Source organism: Myotis yumanensis, unplaced genomic scaffold, assembly GCF_028538775.1.
Source record: "Myotis yumanensis isolate MYYU_CA2020_CCGP unplaced genomic scaffold, mMyoYum1.0.hap1 SCAF_8, whole genome shotgun sequence".
NCBI classification, from domain to species: Eukaryota; Metazoa; Chordata; class Mammalia; order Chiroptera; family Vespertilionidae; genus Myotis; species Myotis yumanensis.
The window spans coordinates 75,587,631-75,605,052 of NW_027223759.1; the positions used below are offsets into that span (position 1 = coordinate 75,587,631).

Below are 17,422 nucleotides of genomic sequence, written 5' to 3' on the forward strand. Positions count from 1 at the left end.
TATACTATTCAAGTCTACCTATATAACTTTCAAAACTTAAAAAAAGGTTTTTATTGATTGCAGAGATGAAGGGAGAGGGAGAGAGAGAAATTAGGGATTGAGCCCACAACCTGACCAGAATTGGATGGTGATCTCCAGGTTCATAGGTCGAGGCTCAACCACTGATCCACGCACGGTAGCTGGGTTGACTTTCAAAATTCTAAAAAAATTACCATTGTATAGGTTTTGCACATTTCTTTTTATTTTTTATTTTTTGAATATATTTTATTGATTTTTTACAGAGAGGAAGGGAGAGAGACAGAGAGTTAGAAACATCGATGAGTGAGAAACATCGATCAGCTGCCTCCTGCACACCTCCTACTGGGGATGTGTCTGCAACCCAGGTACATGCCCTTGACCGGAATCGAACCTGGGACCCTTCAGTCCTCAGGCCGACGCTCTATCCACTGAGCCAAACCGGTTCTGACCACATTTCTTTTTAAGTTTATCCCTAAGCATTTAATCTTTCTTGTTACTGTGGTAAATGAGGTTTTTACTACCATTATGACTACTAACTGGTAATTGTGTATAAGAGGCTATTAATTTTTCTAAGTTAATTTTATATCCTGCTACTTTTCTGATTTGTTTTAATTGTTTATATTAGCTTTACAAGTGATCCTCTAGGATTTTCTAGCTATGATAGAATATAATCTACAAATAGAGAGTTTTAGTTCTTTACTCATTTTCATGCCTCTGATTTATTAAATTGTATTGGTTGATACCTCTATTATAATGTTCAGTATTAGTGTATTCTGCAGTAAACAAAAACTTGCCTTGTTTTTGTTTACTGCAGAAATATTTCCAGTTTTCCCCATTATATAAGCTTTCTGGCTTTAGGACTAAAATTTAGATTTTAAAAAGTATTTTTAAAACATATCCTATAATTTCCATTTTCCTGAGTGTGCACATGTGTCTATTTTATTTTTATCATTAATGGGTGAAGTGTTTTTGAAGGCTTTTTCAGTGTCATAGAGATAAATTATTTTCCTTCCCAAATCTATTAATATGGAATATGATGTTAGTGGGTATCCTATATTGAACCCTCTCTGCATTCCTGGAATAAATCTCAAATGGTCAAGATTCATTACATAATAATAACAATGAGGTTATTTTACTTATTTTTTTGTATCAATATTTACAAGGGGTACTGGTTTATAGTTGCTTATTTTGTACTTATCAGTTTTAAGTATCAATACTATATTTGCTTCATTTAAGGAATCAGGAATTTTTATCATTTTCAATGCTCCAGAATAATTTATATAACAATGGAACTATCTGGTCTTTGAAGGTTTGGTAGAATTCCTCCGTGAAACCATTTGACCTTTTAGTGGATGCTTTTTAGTGGGGTAATGTATTTTTAAAAAAATATATTTTATTGATTTTTTACAGAGAGGAAGGGTGAGGGATAGAGAGTTAGAAACATCCATGATGAGAAAGAAACATCGATCAGCTGCCTCCTGCACACCCCCCACTAGGGATGTGCCCAAACCAAGGCACATGCCCTTGACCAGAATCAAACCCTGGACCCTTGAGTTCGCAGGCTGACGCTCCATCCGCTAAGCCAAACCGGTCAGGGCTATTTATTAATAACATTTTTTCTTCTGTGAAAATTAGTCTGTTTAATTTTGACAACCTACATTTCCCCAGGTAATTATTCATCTAGATTTTCAAATTAATTGCTTGTGTGATTTTTTACACAGCCTTTTGTGATTTTTTAAAATAAAATTGTTTTCAATGGTTATTTTCACCCTCATCATGCATATTTTGTTATTCCTTTATATCAGTGGTTGGCAAACTGCGGCTCACGAGCCACATGCGGCTCTTTGGCCCCTTCAGTGTGGCTCTTCCACAGAATACCAGCTGTTCCACAAAATACCGACTTCTGCGCATGGGCCATGAAGTTTCAATCGCACTGTACGTGCGTGCCCGCATGTGGATTTTGTGGAAGAGCCACACTGAAGGGGCAAAGAGCCGCATGTGGCTTGCGAGCCGTAGTTTGCCGAACACTGCTTTATATGATCAAGTTAGCTAGTAATCTATCTATTTTGATAATTAAATCCAAAATATAGCTTAATTTGGTCTACTATTTTTTAAATCTCTACCTCATTAATTTCTACTCTTTTATTATTTGCTTTCTTGTGCTCTCTTTAGGTTTACTTTGTTGCTGTTTTTCCAGCTTTTGTTTTGAGCTGGCAATTTAATTCACTTATTTTCATTTTTACAGACAAATGTGTTAAAGGCCATGAATTTTCATCTGATTGGGATGTTTTACAAATTCCTATTTTAATGGTGCCCTCTTCTGTCAATATTGCAAAGTCCAGATATGCCAGCCAATTATTTTGTTCTGGGATAAGCTGATTATGAGTTCTGCAATTTTGTGGTTCTCTGTTTTGTTGGATTCTCAATAATCCTCTTTTTAACCACCCAACTGCCAAAGGGTGCTTCTGTCTTCCTTATGTTCTCTTTTGTCTCCCCTAGAAGCTATACATTTTGAAGGCCGCTGCTTCAAGTTGTATTTTTAATTCCCTTTCCTATAGTCCTTACTCCACTTTGGATCTTATTTTAAGTTTCATATATTGATTTTAGAGAGGCGGAGAGAGGCGGAGAGGGAGAGGGAGAGGGAGGGAGGGAGAGAGAGAGGGAGGGAGAAGGAGAGGGAGAGAGAGAGAGAGAGAGAGAGAGAGAGAGAGAGAGAGAGAGAAATATCGATTTGTTATTCCATTTATTTATGCATTCACTGGTCGATTCTCATGTGTGCCCTGACCGGGATAGAACATGCAATCTTGGAGTATTGGGACAATGCTATATACTTAGGAGTCAAACTGTTGGGTCAAAATGGCAACTCTGAATTTTTCTAAGTGGCTCTACAATTTTATATTCCAATAAGCACTGTAGAAGGGTTCCAATTTCTCTACATCCCAGCCAAAATTTATTATCTGTCTTTTAAATTACAGCCATCCTAGTAGGTATGAAGTGGTATCTCACTGTGGTTTTGACTTGCATTTCCCTTTATGGCTAATGATGCTGAATATCTCTTCATGGTTTGAGCACATGCGCGCGCGCGCGCACACACACACACACACACACACACACACACATATATATGTTTTCTTTGGAAAAATGTCTAGTCAGATCATTTGCCCATTTTAAAATTAGGTTATGTATCTTTATTATAAAGAGTTTTAAGAGTTCTTTATGTATTTTCTGACTGAAAGTCCCTCATCAGGTAAATACAGTGTGGGGCAAAAGTAGGATTATAGTTCTGAGTATACAAAATAGTTTATTCTTGTACTATTATTTATTATTGTATTTTCCATGAGAAAAACTGTAAACTTATTTTTGCCCCACCCTGTAATCTTTTTTCTATGGGTTGTCTTTTCATTTTCTTTATGGTGTCATTTGAGATACAAAACTTTTTAATTTGATGGAGATTAATTTATTGATATCTGACATATTTGAAAAAGTTTCCAAAAAACATTTTATACTCCTCATTAACAACAACAAACCATACTCACTTTACTAATTCGTGTAGTATGGGCATGTGTTGAACAACAATGTATAGGCCTTTCTGGGCTCAAGAGAACTGAGTCAAAGAATGCTAGTAAGGTGTATATTGATTTTGCTGAGGGGTACAAAGGCAAACACATTGATAAGCTGATTGCTTAACCCTATGAGTACCAACCAATATCCTAGGAACTATACTAAAATTGCCAAGGCATTTTTGCTGATTTTACAGCAGTTTAGGAAAAAAATTATGAATCGCAAGTAAATGAAGTTACATATTCAAAAACTTAAGGAAGCCTTTACTACATTGACATATTTAGCAATATCATCATCACTAATAAAAGCAGACTTAGAGCTGGACGCCATTTCGAAGCTTTGATAGCGCTCCTGGCACTTTTGGCGAAAGACAGGAGGAGCGCGATTGTGCTCCCCGGCACTCTAGGGGTTAAATGAGTCTTCCTGAAAGAAAGATCTTGGCCAAAAAGGATCTACACTAATAAAAGACATAGATGCTAATTGACAATACTTTCGTACGCCCACCAGCCAATCAGAAAAGTATGCAAATCAACCCAACAAAGATAGCCATTAAATTTGCATACTGCAGGCGGGGTGGGGCAGTGCCATCCAACCCCAGATTGGGCCTGTCGTGTGCGCGACTGGGGGTGGCGGTGCAGGCACTGTGGGATCAGGCCTGCCATCTGTCACCTGGGGAGCAGGCCTCAGCCAGCAGGTGGTTATCTCCCGAGGGGTCCCAGACTGTGAGAGGGCACAGGTCAAGCTGAGGGACACTCCCTGCCCCCGCCCAGTGCACAAATTTTTGTGCACCGGGCCTCTAGTACATATATAAAAAATACTTTTGAAAATGAGCCAACCAAGACAAATCAAAGACCAAAACACCTAGAATAATAAAAATGTACATATGATCTCATACAAGAGCAAGAAGGCCTTTGGCAGTACTGGTGAGAAGCTTTTTTATGCATATCGCTACAAAAATGCCTAAGAATTACATAATTTATTTCTTCATATGGTTATTTCTACAACTTCCGAAGAACCAGATTCCCCAAAGGGAAACTGAGTCTTATTCTTGCACTAGGTGTGGGATACAGAATGTAATAATAGGCCCCTCCCCCTTTTTTGGCAAAAAAGTTTTCTGTCCATTTGGTGGTTTTCCTGGTGTTGATCACCTTCTTGGCTGATAATTAAGTTATACAAAATAGATTTCTGAGGGGCTGGCTGACTTGAAGATAACTAATTATGATGCAGCCATCTAATCAGTAACCACAGATGAATAAAAGATAATTTTTTGTCAAGTGTAAGGACTGAGGCAGTAATTGCTTACATATTCCTAAATTATAGAGACATCATCACATGTGCAAAATAACACTTTAGGAAATGCTTTGAAATAAGACATGACATTAAACACCTGCATCACTTCTAGAGCAAATAGCAAAGTCAGATAACTAATCCAGAATCGAATGATGAAACACAAGCTTAAGTGGCAGGAATTAAGGATAATTTGGTTGCTTAAATCTTAAAACTACACATCTCAAATCTATCAACTGAGGAACAGATTCTTCTAATTCTTTTTTTATTTATTTCAGAGAGGAAGGGAGAAGGAGAAAGAGATAGAAACATTAATGTTGAGAGAGAATCATTGACTGGCTGCCTTCTGCACGCCCCCTACTGGGGATTGAGCCCACAACCTGGGCCTGTGTCCTTGACTGGAATCAAAGTTGGAATCCTTTGATCTGCAGGCTGATGCTCTATCCCAGTGGTCGGCAAACTCATTAGTCAACAGAGCGAAATATCAACAGTATAACGATTGAAATTTCTTTTGAGAGCCAAATTTTTTAAACTTAAAGTATATAGGTAGGTACATTGTTATTAACTTAATTAGGGTACTCCTAAACTGGCATTTGCTAAAAACGTCCTCAATCTGATTGAGGTATGTTCGCTGAGGTCGACCCCTTCCAACTCTCCCATCCACACTTGTCTTGTATACTTGTTTTGTCTATCTCCTTTCGTTGATCCTCTCTATATGTCCAAACCATCTCAACATACCGTTCTCAATCCTCGACACTACATCTTCTTTCACTCCACAACGTTCCCTAAAATTAACTTAATAAACTTTACTTAAAATTTTAAGTCAACTTTGCACTGTATGTGCGCGCCCGCACGTGGTATTTTGTGGAAGAGCCACACTCAAGGGGCCAAAGAGCCGCATGTGGCTCGAGAGCCACGGTTTGCTGACCACTGCTCTACCCACTGAGCCAAACTGGCTAGGGCAGATTCTTCTAATTCTTGAACAAAAACAACAGAAGGACCCAGAGTTATTGCTTACAAAGGGTTTACTATGTGATAGGTATATTGAAGCATTCTTTTTAAAAAAATATATATTTTTATTGATTTCAGAGAGGCAGTGAGAGGGAGCAAGAGATAGAAACATCAATGATGAGAGAGAATCATTGATTGGCTATCTCCTGCACGCCCTCTACTGGGGATTGAGCCCGCAACCAAGGCATGTGCCCTTTACTGGAATTGAACCTGGGACCCTTCATTCCACAGACCCACACTCTATCCGATGAGTCAAACTCACTAGAGCCTATCTAGGCATTCTTTATGAGACAAGAAATATAAGTATCCTTATTTTTAATTAAATTTATTAGGTTCACATTAATTAATAAAATTATGTAAGTTTCAAGTGTACAATGGAAAATAGTACGGAGGCTCCTAGAAAAATAAAGAATACCGTCACCATATGACTCGGCAAGACCTCTCCTGGTTATCTACCCAAAACATTAGAAGACAATTATTTGGAAATATATACACACCCCTATGTTCACTGCAGCGTTAATCATAGTGGCAAAGACATGGAAAGAAAGTATCCTCTGATACTAGTAGATGCTGGATAAGTAAGAAAACTGATACATAGATTAAGTAACTTGTCCAAGGTCACAGAACTAATGAGTGGTAAAGCAAGGATGTGAAAGCTCTCAAGTCCATGTGCTTAATCACTCTGATATATCACTTATTTCTCTGTGATTGTATAATTTTTAAAACATTTCTACATTCTTAGTTTAATTGAAAAATGTTATCTATTATTATTTGTTCCCTTCTGCAGTACAGAGTAGGGCAAGACTGGTCAATATAGTCCAGAATATTAAGCCACTGGAAATTTAAAAACCAGCCTCCATGGTAAAATCTTTGGGACTTGGACTGGACTGGGGAGGATAAGAGAAAATAAATGATGCCCAAGTTTCTTTCGTGAGCAATTGCGTGTACAGAGGTGAGGTTTGTTAAGATCAGGATTCCCTGGGGTGGGTGTAAGGGAGCAGGAAGTCTTCCCTTTGCTGTCTGTCCCCTAGCATATTCCTTGGTTTTCAGGGCAGAGAAATCCCAGGACTGAATGTGTAGACCTCTCACCTACTTGAGCTGGTTTCCTATGAGGAACTGTTCCCTTAATAGCCAAGTGACAACTCCTTATCTCCTTCTTTTAATAGGTCATCCATATTCCCTTTGAATAGGTTTCTTTTAAAGAAAAAGTAAATTTAAAAAGCATTGTTAAACTGATACCGACACTGAACTCAATTTCAAAAAGAAAACAGAAAAAGACAGACAAGCTATATCCAGAAATATACCCTTAAATGAGACCAGTAGATGATCCATGGCAGGATTTAACCCTTCAACGAAAGGAGCTGTTATGAATACCACGGCAGTTTACACATTGAATTAAAAATAAAAAACAGCTATCCTTTACTTTTTAAAAGGGAATATATAACTGAAAGGAGTTTTACGGGTAAAATAGGCAGCTTTAGGGAGTTTTAGAAATTAGAGGGTCCATAGGGGAGGAGGGTTAGGCTATAGCAGAGATTACCAGATTATAGGCTACAGACTGCTAGGATGCCACTGAGTTACAGCAAATACTGACCCTTTTGATATTGAAAAGAAACATTTAAAAATTTCTTTCATACTTGGAAAAAGTTGAGAACCTAACCTTGAAGACAAGTACTGGAGACAGTAGTACCAATCCCAACAAGGGAGGAACCACCTTACCCAGGCGTATGGATTTGACTGTTTCCTTCCCTAGAACAGGTATATTACTATTAGACCATCTAACCAACCAAATCACTTTAAGCTGAACTCCTGCTCAGCAAACAACCTTTTAACTGTAATCTGACTAGCCCCGTGGTCGGCAAACCATGGCTCGCGTGAGCCACATGCGGCTTTTTGGCCCCTTGAGTGTGGCTCTTCCACAAAATACCACATGTGGGCGCGCACGTACAGTGCGATTGAAACTTCGTGGCCCATGCGCAGAAGTCGGTTTTCAGCCTGGGTGAGTCTATTTTGAAGAAGTACTGTTGATATTTGGCTCTGTTGACTAATGAGTTTGCCGACCACTGGACTAGCCCATGGAGATTAACCTGAAGACAATGCACTGGTAATGCTGATAGGAGCAGAACTCAACTCTCACAGTATTCCTATATAATAAAAGCAAAATATATTAAGTGTCTGGTCGTCTGTTCAACCAATTAAAGAGTAATATTCTAATGATATGCTAAGGCCACTCAACTGCTTGGTATGACGTGCACTGGCCACCAGGGGGCAGATGCTCCTACCGGTAGGTTAGCTTGCTGCTAGGGTCTGGTCGATCCAGACTGAGCAAGATGGGCCAGACACGCCCTGGAGCCCTCCCGTGGTCCCTCCCCGGCACTGATTGTGCACCAGTGGGGTCCCTTGGCCTGGCCTGCCCCCGCTCACAATCCGGGATCCCTTGGGAGACGTGGGAGAGCTGGTTTTGGCCCAATCCCCCAGGCCAGGCTGAGGGACCCCACTGGTGCACGAGTTCGTGCACCAGGCCTCTAGTAAATTAATACTGACATCCAGATTTATTTAGTCTCTGTAAATTCATTAACTTATATAACCTGAGTACCTGCTGTTCTTTTTCTTTTTCAATACATTTTTTCTTGATTTCAGAGAGGAAGGGAGAAAAGGAGAGAGAGAAACATCAATGATGAGAGAGAATCATTGATCGGATGCCTCCTGCATGCCCCAAAACAGGGATTGAGCCCACAACCTGGGCATGTACCTGACCAGAAATAAAACCTTGACTTCCTGTTTCATAGGTTGACGTACAATCACTGAGCAAAACCAGCGGTTTTATTTATGTGAGCCTACAAAAACAAAATTTTGGAGTTTTCAAAGCTGAGGACCCAAACACTAAAGTTGTATAAATCACCATAAATGATATTTTGTGAGGTCTCCTTGCAGTGCCACTCTTACCCCTAACTTATTCTCTTTCTAATAAGGAAAACATGAACAATAATATAAAGAGTTTTATCATATTCTAGATCAGTAATGCAATGGCCGAGTTAACAAAAAAGAAAGAAATCTAGTATTCTACTTACTTAAATAGCATGTGTCCAGTTCAGGGAGAACAGTTATTCTGGAGAGCATGTCAGATAAAATAAGATGCAAAAGTAATATCTGAATCATAAATTATTTAAGAAAGTTTTCAATTTTATTAAACTGATAAGAATAGATACTATACTTGATCTTAGCCAAAAGGCCAAGAAGTGATTCAATTTATTATTCATATACCTACATTTATGTTTCAAACATATCTTTTTATTGCATAAGGCAATAGTTTATTCTTAAAGTTGAAACTTCAAAGACTCTTTGCTCTGTGTAGTGATTTCTACTAACAAAATTTAATACTATTAAAGGGAATTTTTATTTTGCAAATAAGGAAGAAAAATATGAACATACCTCTGAAATACAGCAAAAAATAGTTATTTCATAGAAAAGAAATTAAAAGATATTTGAAGAAAGAAATGCAATTTTTAAAAAATAGCATTTTTCTATTGTCAAGAAGATAGAACTCAGTCAAGTGCAGGCAGGGCCCAGAAAAAAAGGGCATTCTCATATAATGTTGGGAGTGAAAAATGTCCCAAAGTTTTGAGAGGTCAATTTAGCACTACCTATCAAAAGCTTATGGTGAACAACATATCCTTTAATCTAGGAGGACCATGTAGAGTAATTTTATCCTAAAGAAAAAATTACAATGTATATCATAGATAACATTGTTTAAAAGACTGAAAAATTGTAAACATTATAGGACTGGCTGAGTAAAGGGAAATACACTCAAGAAGCTGCAGACACTAATTTATTGGCAGCCAAGATGATGATATTTTAGGTAAAGGAAAAAAAAACTGGACCACAAAACAGTATGTTCAATACAATTTGATTTTTTGTTAAAAGAATAATAATAATATAAAGAAATGATTTACTTAGTGATAATTACGTGCCAGAGAATGTGAACAACACCTTTTTAAAATCTGGAAGGATACATACCAAATGTCAACATTGGTTTTCTCTGGGTGATAGTAATTTATTAGTGGTTAGTTTTTATATTTTTGTTTGTCTTTTCTTATTTGTCTTTATAAACATACTAGAGGCCCAGTGTATGAAATTTGTGCACGGGGGTGGGGAGGGAGAAAGGTCCCTCAGTCCGGGCTGCACCCTTTCCAATCCAGGACCCATTGGGGGATGTCGAACATCCCTCTTGCAATCCGGGACCACTGGCTCCTAACCACTTGTCTGCCTGCCTGTCTGATCGCCCCTAACTGCTCCCTTGCTGGCCTAATTGCCCCTAACTACCTCTGCTTACCAGCCTGATCGCCCCCTAACTGCTACCCTGCTGGCCTGATTACCCCTAACCGCACTCCCCTGATCACCCCTAACAACTCTGCCTGCCGGCCTAATGTCTCCCTGCTGGCCTGATAGCCCCTAACCGCCTCTGCCTCAGCCCCTGCCACCGTGGCATTGTACGGAAGAACGTCTGGAAGATGTCTGGTCTAATTAGCATATCACCCTTTTATTAGTATAGATATTATGTATTATAAAAATATCAACAAAAATCTATGTGCTAGGACCTATACTTGCGGGAAATGTGACTCTTTCAGAACTATCTTACTCCGTTTTCTTTTCTTTTTAAGCACAATACTTTGATAGAGATACAAAATACACAGGCTAATCTACACTAATAAAAGAGAAACATGGTAATTAGCGTACGACCGCTACCCTTTTCATTGGCTAATCAGTGAGTATATGCAAATTAACTGTCAGCCAAGATGGCGGCTGGCAGCCAGGCAGCTGGAAGCGAACATGAGGCCTGCTCCAGTGACTGCGGACTCCAACGTTCCCCGCCTCACTTTCTGGCCTCTCAGTTGAACTCTAAGCAACTATCTACTATGTTGCAAATAAGAAGCTAAACAAAAGCCCAGAAACCGGCTTTCATTCAGCCGGGCTTTAGCAACATTGTATCGATGTTTTCAGCGGCGAGGCCTCAGACCTAAAGCTGGCCCAGAATAAAAAAAAAAGAAAAGAAAACAAGGAGCGGATGGAAGCTTCAGTCACTCGCTTCCGGAAAACAGCCCTCAGCCCCTCACCCAGACTCGCCAGACACCCCAGTGGGGACCCCCACCCTGATCCAAGACACCCTTCAGGGCAAACCGGCTGCCCCCCACCCGTGCACCAGGCCTCTATTCTATATAGTAAAAGGGTAATATGCCTCCCAGCACCGGGATCAGCGGAGCAGCGAGGCTCCCAGCACCAGGATCAGCGTGACAGGGGGCAGTGCCCAAACCCCCTGATCACCCTGCGGCTCTGTGTGTGACAGGGGGCGGGGCCACAACCTCTCTATCTGCCCTGCTCTGTGCCTGATAGGGGGGAGCTCCCCAATCCCCTGATTGCCCTGCAGCTCTGTGTTTGACAGGGTGCAGCGCACCAACCCCCTGATCCGCCCTGCTCTGTGCGTAACAGGGGGTGGCGCCGCAACCTCCCCATCGACCCTGCCTTGAGTGTGACAGGGGGCGGTGCCCCAACCCCCCAATTGGCCCTGCTCTGAGCCTGACCAGGGGCTGCACTTAGGAATTGGGCCTGCCCTCTGCCACCCGGGAGCAGGCCTAAGCCAGCAGGTCGTTATCTCCCAAGGGGTCCCAGACTTCGAGAGGGCACAGGCTGGGCTGGGGGACCCCCCCCCCCCCCCGCCCCGAGCGCACAAATTTTTGTGCACCGGGCCTCTAGTATATAATAAAGAGCCAAACAATACACATTAAAAATTACTTTTAAGGTTAGTTAGTACTGTATAGCTAGTTTATTTTTATTGATTGGTCTTTTCTCTATATATCAGAGTTATAGAGGCATTCCACTAGGCTTTGGGTACTTTTTCCACTCAGCCCCAGGTTATTTCAAAAATAGTAACAGTTAAAATTTATTGAAGTGTTGAAAAGGTACCTTTATGATCTATAATAATAAAAGTGTAATATGCTGATTAGACCAGACATCCTTCTGGATGAAGCCGGGGCTGAAAGGGAAGCCTGAGTCCTTGGTGCCTGCCTGCGACCAGAGGGAAGTCCAGGTCCTAGGTGCTGGAGGGAAGCCGGTGCCGGCAGTTGGGGGAAGGAAGGCTTACTCTTGCAGGGATTTTGTGCTTTGGGCCTATAGTATTATATTAAACCAGAGACTCGGTGTATGAAATTCGTACACCAGCAGGTGGGGGGGAGGGGTCGGTGGATGGAGGGGACCTCAGCCAAGCCTGCGCCCTTTCACAGTCTGGGAGCCCACATGGGATGTCCGACTACATTTTAAAAAAATCACCCTGTCAAGCAGTAGCTATGTAAGTTGCTTGGTGTAAAAAAGAAAGAAAATTGTCTTAAAAAAAAAAATCACCCTGTACTTAATTTTTTTACTAACTCCTCTGTTTAAACTCCCCTCACTCTCACATTCTGTTTCTTCTTTTTATTTAACTACTAGAGGCCCGGTGCACAAAAATTTGTGCACTCGGGGGGCAGGGGAAGGGGGGTCCTCCAGCCCGGCCTGTGCCCTCTTGCAGTCTGGGACCCCTCGGGAGATAACGATCTGCTGGCTTAGGCCTGCTCCCGGGTGGCAGAGGGCAGGCCCAATCCCTAGGTGCAGCCCCTGGTCAGGCTCAGAGCAGGGCTGATTGGGGAGTTGGGGCGCCGCCCCGTCATGCACAGAGCAGGGCGGATCGGGAGGTTGCAATGCCACCCTCAGTCACGCTCAGGGTAGGGCCGATTGGGGGGTTGGGGCACCGCCCCCTGTCACACTCAAGGCAGGGTCGATGGGGAGGTTGCGGCGCCACCCCGTCACGCACAGGCCGATCAGGGGGTTGGGGTGCTGCCCCCTGTCACTCACAGAGCAGGGCCAATCAGGGGGTTGGGGCTCCGAACCTTGTCATACACAGAGCAGGGTCAACCAGGGGGTTGGGGAGCTCCCCCCTGTCATGCACAGAGCAGGGCTGATCAGGAGGTTGAGGAGCTCCCCCCTGTCACTCACAGAGTAGGGCCGATAGGGGAGTTGGGGCACTGCCCCCTGTCACACACAGAGCAGGGCGGATCAGGGGGTTGGGGCGCTGCACCCTGTCACACTCAGGGCAGGGCCAATGGGGAGGTTATGGCTCTACCCTGTCACACACAGAGCAAGGCCCGTGGAGGGGGGTTGGGGCGCCACCCTCTATCACCCACAGAGCAGGGCCGATCAGGGGGTTGGGGCACCTTCCCCTGTCACGAACAGAGCAGGGCGGATAGGGAGGTTGTGGCCCCGCCCCCTGTCACACACAGAGCCGCAGGGCGATCAGGGGGTTTGGGCACTTCCCCCTGTCACGCTGATCCTGGTGCAGGGAGGCATATTACCCTTTTACTATATGGAATAGAGGCCTGGTGCATGGGTGGGGGCTGGCTGGTTTGCCCTGAAGGGTGTCCTGGACCAGGGTGGGGGTCCCCACTGGGGTGCCTGGCCAGTCTGGCTGAGGGGCTGAGGGCTGTTTTCCAGCTGGCGAGTGACTAAAGCTTCCAGCCGCTCCTTGTTTTCTTTTCTTTTCTTTTTTTTTTTTTTTTTTTATTCTGGGCCAGCTTTAGCTCTGAGGCCTCGCTGCTGAAAACATCGATACAATGTTTCGGTCCTTTCTGGGGTTTTGCTGTCCCCCCCTTCCCCGGCCTCCCCACCGTCCTCCTCCCATTGCCTGCCCGGGACACCCCAACTTCTAGTAAACAAAGTACATTTAACAAGCCATCAACTTAACCCTGGGCAGGGCCTTTGTGGTCCAGCCCTCGGGAACAAAAACGGTACTCTCCTTAGTGTTCGACTCCACCCCAGCTAAGCTGTGCTTCCTCTCCCAGTGCGGAGCACACGGCCCAGAGAGGGTGGCTGAGTCCGTGCAGCCCGGGTGCTGCTGCCACGGAGTCGGAGCACCTCCGCCTGGAAGGCCTCCAACCATCCACCCCACCGTCCCAACAGCCTGTGCTGGGGGCCACCACGTCTGGGTGGGGCTTCCCGCTCTGTGCCACCTGCGCCCCGCCCCTCGCCGGGCACAGCTTCTCTGTCCCCCACATGCGGCCCCTCATTTTCTTCCCTTTTCCATTCCTGAGTCTTTTCTTGTTCCCTTCCTGTATTTCTGTTTCTCCTCTTGGCCTGACTGCATGCAGGTCTGCCTTCCTCTCCCTCTCCCTTCTTATCCCCTTCTATTGTATCCTATCCTACCACCCGGGCCTCGCAGCTGCCTGAGCAGGGGGCAGGGACGCAGCCTGCTGAATGGTCATTACATGAGGGTGTCTTGGACAATTTGCATATTCCTCTATTATTAGTATAGATAACTTCTCAAAAATTTAAGATGGCTAACAAAAAAACAAAGAGTATACGATAAATCACTCTCACAAAATCATTCTCACCCAAAGGGAAGACACATGCTAACCATCAAAACAGCTAATATAAATAATTAACTGAGTATCAAATTTGGGTCTAAGTGTCATAGAAGGAAGGACAAAAGGAACACAATATAGGCACATAGTTTTCATTCTAACAAATGACCAAATCCTTCAGAACAGAGAGACTTTTTCTTTCTCTAAAGGGTAATTCTTGCCCAGCTACAATGGCTTGGTGGTTGAGCGTCAACCTATGAACCAGGAGGCTACAGTTCGATTCACCATCAGGGCACATGCCCAGGTTGTGGGCTCAATCCTCAGTGGGGGACCTGTAGAAGATGGCTCATCAATGATTATCTCATTACTGATGTTTCTCTCTCTCCCTCTCTCTTCTTCTATGAAATAAAAAATATATGTATTTTTTAAAAAGGTAATTCTTATATTTGCTTTGGCAGTGCATAAACAATTAGATTATATGGCCCCTATACAAGGATGACACACACATTCATGAATTAATCCCTATGGTCAAGGTTTCAGGGAGCCCAAGTATCATCTCATAAACTACTTGCTGTTATAAGAGATAAATGAAGAAATCAGGTTGTTCAGCCAATTAATACAAGACATTTCTGCCAATCATTGCTAAAAGTGAATGATAGAGCCCTGGCCAGTGTGGCTCAGTTGGTTGGGCAACATAGGGTGCACCAAAAAGGTTGCTGTTTCTATTCCTGGTCACGGCAAGTACCTGAGTTATAGGACCAATTGCCCTTAGAGGGTGGGCAGGGAGGTGCAGATCAATATTCCACTCTCACATTGATGTTTCTCTTTCTCTTTTCCTTCCTCTATAAAAAAAATCAATGAAAAAATATTTTTTTAAAGTGATGATTACTATGTATTACTCTCAATCATTAGCCTCAATGACTGTCGAAAGTAGGCAGGGTAAAGGGGGCATATTATTTTTGCTGGGCAAAAGGTATAAACTGGTACATGTGATCACCCTTGTTATGAACCTAATAACAAATGGTAAAGATGCAAAGTAAAAAGAATAGCTCATTTATTTCTATCAGAATGAAATGAACATTGGCCACTTATTTACTGAACATGAAATAGGAAATTTACTATTCCTAAATCTGAATTTGTTCCAGCACGACAAGGTTAGCTTACTAAACATACTTGGCTTTAAAAAGGTACCTGCTAAAAGTACTACAGCAGGGATGAAAAGTAGAAGCACCTAGCCACTGATGGTTTTCATGAACCTGAAGGTGTAAATAAATCTGAAATGGCTAGTTTTATAAAACTAACAAGATAATTTTTTCAAAAAAAAGTATAGATATTAGTAAGTGATATCTAATTTTCAACAAGTTGGTAAGTGATCTCCCAATCTTCAACAAATCTAAAGACTGATAAATTTGATGTCAATCCCCAGCAAAATTACAGACTGCATTATCAGAAGAAAAACAATTTAAAAAAATATACGATAGCTAATTACTAAGAACTAGCCTGGACAGAGTATCTACACTAATAAAAGAGAAACATGGTAATTGGCGTACGACCGCTACCCTTTTCATTGGCTAATCAGTGAGTATATGCAAATTAACTGTCAGCCAAGATGGCGGCCGGCAGCCAGGCAGCTGGAAGCGAACATGAGGCTTGCTTCAGTGACTACGGACTCCAACATTCCCCGCCTCACTTTCCGGCCTCTCAGTTGCAACTCTAAGCAGCTATCTACTATGTTGCAAATAAGAAAATAAACAAAAGCCCAGAAACCGGCTTTCAGTCAGCCGGGCTTTAGCAACATTGTATCGATGTTTTCAGCAGCGAGGCCTCAGAGCTAAAGCTGGCCCAGAATAAAAAAAAAAAAAAAAAAAAAGAAAACAAGGAGCGGTTGGAAGCTTCAGTCACTCGCTTCCGGAAAACAGCCCTCACCCAGACTGGCCAGGCATCCGAGTGGGGACCCCCACCCTGATCCAGGACACCCTTCAGGGCAAACCAGCCAGCCCCCACCCGTGCACCAGGCCTCTATCCTATACAGTAAAAGGGTAATATGCCTCCCGGCACCGGGATCAGCGTGACAGGGGGCAGCGCCCAAAACCCCTGATCGCCCTGTGGCTCTGTGTGTGACAGGGGGAAGCTCCCCAACCACCTGATCGCCCTGCGGCTGTGTGTGACAGGGGGTGGGGCCACAACCTCCCTATCCACCCTACTCTGTTCGTGACAGGGGAAGGCGCCCCAACCCCCTGATCAGCCCTGCTCTGTGCCTGATAGGGGGGAGCTCCCCAATCCCCTGATTGCCCTGCAGCTCTGTGTGTGACAGGGTGCAGCACACCAACCCCCCCCCCCCCCATGGGCCCTGCTCTGTGTGTGACAGGGTAGAGCCATAACCTCTCCATCGGCCCTGCCCCGAGTGTGACAGTGGCAGCGCCCCAACCCCCTGATCGGCCCTGCTCTGTGGGTGATAGAGGGTGGCGCCCCAACCCCCCTCCACGGGCCTTGCTCTGTGTGTGACAGGGTAGAGCCATAACCTCCCCATTGGCCCTGCCCTGAGTGTGACAGGGTGCAGCGCCCCAAACCCCTGATCCGCCCTGCTCTGTGTGTGACAGGGGGCGGTGCCCCAACTCCCCTATCGGCCCTACTCTGTGAGTGACGGGGGGAGCTCCCCAACCCCCTGATCGGCCCTGCTCTGTGAGTGACAGGGTACGGAGCCCCAACACCCTTGATGGGCCCTGCTCTGTGCGTGACAGGGGACAGCACCCCAACCCCCTGATGGGCCCTGCTCTGTGCGTGACAGGGGGTGGCGCCGCAACCTCCCCATCGACCCTGCCTTGAGTGTGACAGGGGGCGGTGCCCCAACCCCCCAATTGGCCCTACCCTGAGCGTGACTGAGGGTGGCATCGCAACCTCCCCATCCGCCCTGCTCTGTGCATGATGGGGCGGTGCCCCAACTCCCCAATTGGCCCTGCTCTGAGCCTGACCAGGGGCTGCACTTAGGAATTGGGCCTGCCCTCTGCCACCCGGGAGCAGGCCTAAGCCAGCAGGTCGTTATCTCCCGAGGGGTCCCAGACTTCGAGAGGGCACAGGCCGGGCTGGGGGACCCCCCGCCCCCTGCCCCGAGTGCACAAATTTTTGTGTACCGGGCCTCTAGTATCATATAATACTAAACT

General features: G+C 44.1%; 1 pseudogene; it reads right to left on the bottom strand.

Moving 5' to 3' along the window:
- Positions 1–8,952: 8,952 nt before the first annotated feature.
- Positions 8,953–9,121, bottom strand: LOC139015946 (U2 spliceosomal RNA; annotated as a pseudogene).
- Positions 9,122–17,422: the final 8,301 nt, after the last annotated feature.